The following is a 9,758-nucleotide window of genomic DNA, read 5'->3' on the forward strand; positions in this document are numbered from 1 at the left end:
CTTGCATGAGAGACAGAGTCACAGTTCTTCTCTGCTTGGAACATCAACATTCCTACAGATGAAAAGGGGTGCCTACCTGATGTGAGTAGCCAGAGCACTGAGACAGGAGTGTGTCTGAGAGGTGGATACCTTTCCTGCTGACCCAGCTGGGGAGCTGAAGTAGCTCCAACTCTTTCCCCTGATAAGACCTTAGTGCTACAGACTGAGGCCTCCTCCACCCACCTCTGTCAAGGTTGCAACTTCATTTATCCACCTGCTTTATCTGCAACCAGTTCCTACCCAGGAATGAATCCTAAATCATCAAACCAGTAAATAAAACATTGAGGAAAAACAAATAAATAAAAAAAGTGCATGCCACGGGGGGATAAGATAAGCTTTAAAATACCTCGATCATTCCAACCCCCTAGAAGATAGTGAAATTGCTCATACATTTGGCACATTGCTACTACAGCCAGCATATAAGAAAGCCACCATACAAAGACTTTCTGTAATCAAGGAGCTCTTATAAGAGTCATCACCCCTGAAAGCACCAATAACTGAATTAGACTATAATTAACTTTGTGCATTAAAGTCTTGTCCTTAAGGGGAAAAAAGCATTTAAAAACAAACAAGCAAACAAACTCAAAGAAACACAGTCAAATCATACGTACATTCAAGAATGAGAAGAAGACAGAAAACTAACTCTGTTAATGTAACAAAACAGGATGCTATAACACCCACAAAATCTCACACTAGCTCTCCAGCAATGGACCCAAACTAAGATGAAATCTTCAAAATACCAGATAAGGAACTCAGAAGGTCAATTATCAAGCTACTCAAGGAGATATCAGAGGAAGGTGAAACCATCATAGAGAAATTAAAAAAGCAGTTCAGGATATGAATAAAAAAATTTCTAGAGAGAGAAATATCATAAAGAAAAACCAAATCAGAAGTTCTGGAAATTAAAGACACACTGAGAGAATTACAAAATGCAGGGGAAAGTTTTAACGATAGACTAGAAGAAGTAAAATAAAAATTTCAGAGCTTGAAGACAAGGCTTTTGAATTTAATCAATCAGGCAAAAATAAAGAAGAAATCAAAAGAAATGAACAAAGTCTCCAAGAAATAAGGGATTATGTAAAATGGCCAAACCTGAGAATAATCAGTGTTCCTGAGGGAGAAGAGAAAATAGTTAAGTCCAGAAAACTTATTTGAGGGAATAATTGAGGAAAACTTCTCTGGCCTGGATAGAAATCTAGATATCCAAATCCAGGACACTGCAAGACAGAGTTTCGCTCTTCTTGCCCAGGCTGGAGTGCAATGGCACGATTTTGGCTCACTGCAACCTCTGCCTCCCAGGTACAAGTGATTCTCCTGGGAAATTCATTGCATAAAGATCTTCAGCAAGTCATGTAGTCATTAGGTTATCTAAAGGCAATATGAAGGAAAGAATTCCTTCAGCAGTAAGAGAAAGGCATCAGGTAACCCACAAAGGAAAACTGATCAGACTACCAGCAGACTTCTCAGCAGAAATCTTACAAGCTGGAGGGACTGGAGTCCCATCTTCAACCTCCTTACACAACTGTCAGCCAATAATTTTGTATCCTGCAAAACTAAGTTTCATAAATGAAGGAAAAATGAAGTCATTTTCAGACAAATGCTGAGGGAACTTGTCACTACTAAACCAGTATTACAGCAAATACTAAGAGGAGTTCTAAACCCTAAAATGAGAGCCCAATATGCACCAAAATAGAACCTCTTGAAAACTTAAAACTCATAGGGTATATAAAACAATAACAATGAAATAAAACTATCTAGGTAAGAATTAACACGATGAAGAGAACAGTACCTCATATCTCAATATTAATGTTGAATGTAAATGGCCTAAACACTCCACTTAAAAGATATAGAATGGCCGAATGGATAAAAAAATCACAATCCAAGTATCTGTTGTCTTCAAGAAACTCACCTAACTTGGAAAGAGTCATATAAACTCAAGGTAAAAGAATAGAAAAAGGTAGAAAGGTATTCCATATAAATGGAAACCAAAAAAGAGCAGAAATAGCTGTCTTTTTTTTTTTTGAGATGGAGTTTCACTCTTGTTGCCCAGGCTGGAGTGCAATGGTGTGATTTCTGCTCACTGTAACCTCCGCATCCCAGGTACAAGCGATTCTCCTGTCTCAGCCTCCCAATTAGCTCGGATTACAGGCATGTGCCACCACACCCGGTGTACAAAAACAATACAAATTTTTTTTGTATTTAGTAGAGACGAAGTTTCACCATGTGAGTCACGCTGGTCGCAAACTCCTGACCTCAGGTGATTCACCCACTTCAACCTACCTGGGATTAACAGGCATGCACAAAAATAGCTATTTTTATATCAGACAAAACAGACTTCAAAGTAACAACAGTAAAAAAAAAAGACAAATTAGCCGGGCATGGTGGCAGGCACCTGTAGTCCCACCTACTTGGGAGGCTGAGGCAGGAGAATGGCGTGAACCCCAGGGGTGGAGCCTGCAGTGAGCCGTGATCGCGCCACTGCACTCCAGCCTGGGTGACAGTGAGACTCTATCTCAAAAAAAAAAAAAAAAAGACAATGATAGTCACTATATAATAACAAAAGAATTAATTTAACAAGATATTATAATTCTCAATTTATATGCACCAAACACTGGAGATCCCAGATTCATAAAACAATTACTACTAGACCTGAGAAACAAAATAGACAGCAAAACAATATCAGTGAAAGACTTCAGTATACCACTGGCAGCACTAGACAGGTCTTCAAGACAGAAAGTCAACAGAGAAACAATAGACTTAAGTGACACACTAGAACAAATGGACTTAACAGATATTTACAGAATATTCTACTCAAGATGTGAAGAACATGCATTCTTCCCATCAGTACATGAAACATTCTCCAAGATAGACCATATGAGTGGCCACAAAACAAGTCTCAATAAATTTTAAGAAATCAAAATCATATCAAGTATCTTCTCAGGTCACAGTAGAATAAAACTAGAAGTCAACTCCAAAAACAATCCCTAAAATTATACAAACAAATGGAATTAAATAATCTGCTCCTGAATGATCTCTGGGTTAACAATGAAATCAAGATGGAAATTTAAAAATAATTTGAATTGAATGATAATAATGACACAAGTTATCAAAACCTCTGGGATACAGCAAAAGCTAAGAGGAAAGGTTATAGCACTAAATGCCTACATCAAAAAGTTTTAAAGAGCACACATTGACAACCTAATGTCACACCTCAAGTAACTGGAGAAACAAGAACAAACTGAACCTAGAGCTAGAAGAAGGAAATAAATAACAAAGATAAGAGCAGAACTAAATGAAATTCAAACAAAAAAATTAAAAGATCAATGAAAGAAAAAGCTGGTTATTTGAAAAAAATAAACAAAATCAATAGATCATTAGCTAGGTTAGCCAAGAAAAGAAGAGAGAAGATCCAAAAAACCTCAATTAGAAATGAAACTGGAGACATCATAACTGACACCACAGAAATACAAAAGATCATTCGAGACTACTATGAATACCTTAATGTGCACAAGCTAGAAAACCTAGAGGAAATGGATAAATTCCTGGAAATATACAGCCCTCCTAGATTAAACCAGGAAGAAATAGAAACAGACTAGTAACAAGCAGCAAGATTGAATCAGTAATTTAAAAATAGCCAACAGAAAAAAAAAAAGCCCAGGATCAGATGGATTCACAGCTAAATTCTACTAGACATTCATAGAAGAACTGGTGCCAATTCTACTGAAATTATTCCAAAAGATTGAAAAAGAAGGAATCCTCCCTAAATCATTCTATGAAGCTAGTATCACTCTGATACCAAAACCAGGAAAAGACACAACAACAACCACAACAAAAATGACAGAACAATTTCCCTGATGAACTTAGATGCAAAAATCCTTAACAAAACACTAGCTAACTGAATCCAACAGCACATCAAAAAGATAATTCATTACGATCAAGTGGGTTTCATCCCAGAAATGCAGGGATGATTTAACCTATGCAAGTCAATAAATGTGATACATCCCATAAACAGAATTTGAAAACAAAAACTATATTATCATCTCAATAGATACAGAAAAAGCATTAAAGAAAATTGGTAGCTTTTTTTGATAAAAAGTCAACAAACTCAGCATAGAATGGACATATTTCAAAATAATAAAAGCCAGGCCAGGAACAGCAGCTCACGCCTGTAATCCCAACATGTTGGGAGGCTAAGGTGGGAGGATCGCTTGAGCCCATGAGTTTGAGACCAGCCTGAGCAACGTAGCAAGACCCTGTCTTTTTTTAATAAATAAAATAAAATAAAATAAAATAAAATAAGCCATATATGACAAAGCCATAGTCAACATCATGCTGAACGGAGAAAAGTTGAAAGAATTCCCCTTGAGAAAAGTAACAAGACAAGGATGCCCACTTTCACCACTCCTATTCAACATAGTTCTGGAAGTCCTAGTCAGAGGAATTAGGCAAGAGAAAGAAAGAAAGGGCATCCAAATTGGAAAAGAGAAAGTCAAACTATCACCATCTGCAGATTATATAAATTGTATACCTAGAAAATTCCAAAGACTCCTTCAAAATATTTTTAGATTTGATAAATGAATTCAGTAAAGTCTCAGATTACAAAATCAATGTACACAAATCAGTAGCACTGCTATACGCCACCAGTAACCAAGCTGAGACTCACATCAAGAACCCAATGCCTTTTACAACAGCTGCAAAAAATATTAAATACCTAGGAATATACTTAAGCAAGGACATAAAAGATCACTACAGGGAGAACTACAAAACACTGCTGAAAAAAAATTACACACGACACAAACAAATGAAAGTGCATCCTATGCTGACAAATTGGAAGAATCAATATTGCGAAAATGACCACACTGCTCAAAGTAATCTGCAGATTCAGTGCAATTCCTATCAAAATACCAATACCATTTTTAACAGAATTAGGAAAAACAGTTCTAAAATTCATAGGGAACCAAAAAAGAGCCCAAATAGCTAAAGCAATCCGAAGCAAAAAGAACAAATCTGGAGGCATCGCATTACCAGACTTCAAATTATACTACAAGGCTATAGTTACCAAAACAGCTTGGTACTGGTATAAAAGCAGGCATATAGACCAATGTAACAGAATAGAGAACCCAGAAATAAAGCCAAATATGTACAACCAACTGATTTTTGACAAAGTATACAAAAACATTTATTGGGAAATGGACATCCTATTTAATACATGGTGCTGGGAAAACTGGCAAGCCACATGTGGAAGAATGAAACTGGATCCCTACTTCTCACCTTATACAAAAATCAACTCAAGATGGATCAAAGACTTAAATATAAGGCCTGAAGCTATGAAAATTATACAAGACAATGTTGGAAAAGCTCTTCTAGACATCGGCCGAGGCAAGAAATGTATGTCTAAGACCCCAAAGGTAAACACAACAAAACAAAAATAAATAAATGATACCTAATTAAACTGAGAAGCTTCTGCACAGCAAAAGAAATAATCAGAAGAGTAAACAGAAAACCTACAGAGTGGGAGAAAATATTTGCAAACTATGTGTCTGACAAAGGACTAGTAACCAGAATCAAGGAACCCAAACAAATCAGCAAGAAAAAACAAGTAAGTCTATTAAAAAGTAGGCAAAGGACATAATAGACATTTCTTAAAATAAGATACACGAATGGCCAACAAACTTAAGAAAAAATGCTCAATATCATTAATTATCGGGGAAATGCAAATTAAAACCACAATAAGATACCATCTTACTCCTGCAAGAAAAACCATTATTAAAAAGTCAAAAAAACAATAGATGTTGGTGTGGATATGGGGAAAGGGGAATGTATGTGACAAATACTCACATATCCTCAATAAATATCTAAAATATTATATATCAATTAAAAATTATAGTTGGAAGATTCCAAATGGAGATAAAGGATTGTGGCTAACATTGCCAGTCCAGCTTCTCTGCATTGAGTTGACCACAGGCTGTGCTGGGTGCGAGCTCTCTCCTTATCCCATGGTCACAATCCCCATCGTATTAGCCAGGCTGGCTTCTGTCTCTTTCCTTGGTCCTGGTCCAAAGAACTCCAATTTTGTAGTATAAAAGAGGTTTAGATAACTTTCTACTGTCTCAGCAAGATTGTCAGTGTATACAAACATGGAAAACTGAAAACCAGGTTTTCAGGTTACTCACAAAATTGAACATCCTTTATGATATTTTATAGGGAAGAATTTTCATTCTTTTGAGTTGATGTTTATCACTGAAACCCAGCCCACTGAATGGCATCATTTTTCTGGAAAACTGTCTGCCAGTAACTTCCCCACTAAGATAAATCTATTATAAGTATTATTTAGAGTTTTCTTAAATTTATTTGCGGATGTAAGACATTGAGCATTTCTTGGGAAATGATCCAAAAAAAAAAAATTCCACTCTATTGGAAAAAAATCCCAGCTCCATTGCTACCAATACGGGGCGATTTTGAGCCAGTCACTTCATTTCTTGGGGACTCAGTTAATACATTTGTAAAATGAAAGTGTTAAACTAAAATAACTGAGACTTCCCAGCTGTAGCATTCAATGCTTCTATGTTGTCAGTATTTGTTGATGTTTTAAATAGTATTACTTCATTCCCAGAGGCTTCCTGATCTGCCATACCTCTCTCTCCAGATTCCTCCACAGATAAATAGTTCCAGGTGGGATTCGTTTAGATTTATTATTATTTTAATAGCTACCATATATCCAGTGCTTACTATGTGCAGAATATATGTTATCTGACATAATCCATATGTAATGCAAGTATTAGACTAGTCTTGCCTTTCCCCATATTTTGGGAAAGGGGAGTTTGTGTTAAAACTGTTTCTTGCTCCTCCTTGCAGCTGCTGCTTTGGGTTGCATGTTTCTCTCTGTTGCTCTTGGCTCCCTCTTGGACCATACTGGCTGTGCTGCCCACCATTGCCTAAAACTCTGGAACTCTGACCTCCCCCTCCAGGTGATGCTGTTTCTCCTGTGATATTAGCAGGAGATGAGGAAACGGGACAAGAAAATTTCCCTTGCTCTTGTATCTCTCACTTCTTCCAAGCCTACCATACCAGTCTCTATTTACAACAGATATTATAGAGATGGAAATTTCTATACAATAGAGGAAAGAATAACTTAAAACTGCATGTAAAATATGATTTTCATCGAGCCCCAAAGAAAAGGCAATAAATAAATAGAAGACAGTTGGGTGAATGGATGAATAAATAAAGTAGCTCTTCATCATAGCCTTCGGGAAGCAGCCTAGTTCAGACTCCTGTTCTCAGTCTCCCAAGCCTGGCCCAGTTCAAACTGTTCTCAGTCTCCCAAGTCTCCCTTCCTTCATGCTCAGAGAGGTATATTTTTTAATTATTGTTTCAAATCTCTGCTTGTCTTTTAAAAATCCACATCTGCAGTTTATGAGGATTGATATCACCTTGGATTTCATCATCTTTTTCTTCCAGGGCAAACCATAGGCCACACTATCCTACAGAAACATGTTTTCCTAAAAGCTAAGGCATTAAGTTGAGAAATACATCATACATTGTTTCAGCAGAGAAATTCAGTTATGAGTCTCCAAAATATATTAGACAACTTCAAGGTTGGTTTTAATCCTTTGAATCCAGTCCCATTCAAAGTCTCTTCTCTCTCATATGAAGTCTAGATATGTCTTTTTTATTCTTCGTATGATTTTCTTAACTATAAGGCTAAACACTTACACATATCTCCCAACAATAGACAATGTTTTCATAGAACATATGGTCTACATGGAAAATAAGAAACTTTTTTTCTGTAAATGCAGCATAACCTATATAGATTCCTTGGTTCACAATACTTTCCATATTATTTTCCTATGATTTTCTTAACTATAAGGCTAAACACACATATCTCCCAACAGCAGACGATATTTTCATAGAGCATATGGTCTACATGGAAAATAAGAAACTTTTTTCCGTAAATGCAGCATAACCTATATAGATTTTTTTTTTTTTTTTGGGACGGAGTCTCGCTCAGTCGCCCAGGCTGGAGTGCAGTGGTGCGATCTCGGCTCACTGCAAGCTCCACCTCCCGGGTTCACGCCATTCTCCTGCCTCAGCCTCCCGAGTAGCTGGGACTACAGGTGCCCGCCACCACACCCGGCTAATTTTTTTGTATTTTTAGTAGAGACAGGGTTTCACCGTGTTAGCCAGGATGGTCTCGATCTCCTGACCTCGTGATCTGCCTGTCTCGGCCTCCCAAAGTGCTGGGACAATATAGGATTTTTAGTCCACAATACTTTCCATGTTATATACAGCAGTGTCAGCAGTCTTTTATCTTTCCTTGAAACATTCCCAGAAGAAATGGGTGTGTATAAAATCATTCTCATTTTCTGCTTCCTTAAACCACAAAACCATCTATATCAGATAGTTGCCTTCAAGGAAAAAAAAAAAAAAAAAAAAAAAAACAAAACCGAGAAGAAGCTTTAAAATCAACCTCTTTTTTCACTTTGTGAAATTTTTTCTTCAAATTTGTGGACTAAATATCATCTCCAATTATCTCTACGAACACAAGGGTAGCAGTATAAAGACTCATTATTTCCCTGTATTTGGTGCAGATTTCAAAGGATTAGGGGAAAGGGTTGGCCTAGACTTCCCTTTAAGTTATATTTATGATAAGCTTTGGGGTAGCAGTTACTATTCTAGACTTAGGGAAGTGAAGGTAAGAGTTAAAATGACACACCAAAATCATACATACGGTGAGTAGAATTGCTGAGATGTCACCAAAGTTAGTGAGTTGTTTAAGTCCATTCACTACAATATAGAGTTCAGATTGTTTAGGGACATCTTTTTCCTTCAAGAATGAAGTAAATTTTTTGTCTCTCTTTCCTTTTCTCTGATGTCTCCTTTTCAGCTCCTTCCTCCTATTTTATCCAGTCCTTGCTTAATGCTGCCTTACTATGATAACAATGTTAAATACATTTGTGTTGGTCTCTTTCTCTATGAAATTATTTTTTAAATCACATTCTGTCGAAATAATATTAGGATTTAACCATCAGACAGAGAATGATTTTGAGAAGAGGTAGTTATATGTCCCCCAAATGAAATCTGCCCTTTCTGCTTTTATTGAGAAATCATAATTCACCTCACTGATTTGGTTTACCTCAATATTTCAAATGACAGAGGTGCTTTGACCAAGAGTAGGGAGATTCCTGCTTATAAATTTACTAATTGGGGTATTTTTTACATACAGTATAATGCTTTGATTTTAAGCATATAGTTCAACAAATTTTGACAAATGTTCATACCCTTCTAACATCATTCAAATCAAGACACAGAACATTTCCATTGCCCCTGAAGCATTCCGTGTGGCACTTCCAGTCAATATCTCTCTTCCAGAGAAATTGTTGTTCCAATTTCGGTAACCAGAGATTACTTTTGCCTGTTCTGGAACTTCATATAATGGAATCATATAGTATAGACTCATATTTGGCTTCTTTCATTCAACACAATATTTCTGAGATTCATCCATGTTTTTGTTTATTTTTTGCTTACTTCAAGTATATAAAAATATTCTTCCCATATTTTCATTATGAAGCTTTATAATTTTTAGCTCTTACATTTAGGTATATGTTTCATCAGATTAATTTTTGTATAGGACATAATAAAAGGGTGAAGATTAATTTTTTATAAAGATATCCAGTTTCTCTAACGTTACATGCTGAAAAGACTTTTTCCTCTACTGAATT

This window comes from Pan paniscus, chromosome 19 (assembly GCF_029289425.2).
Source record: "Pan paniscus chromosome 19, NHGRI_mPanPan1-v2.0_pri, whole genome shotgun sequence".
NCBI lineage: Eukaryota > Metazoa > Chordata > Mammalia > Primates > Hominidae > Pan > Pan paniscus.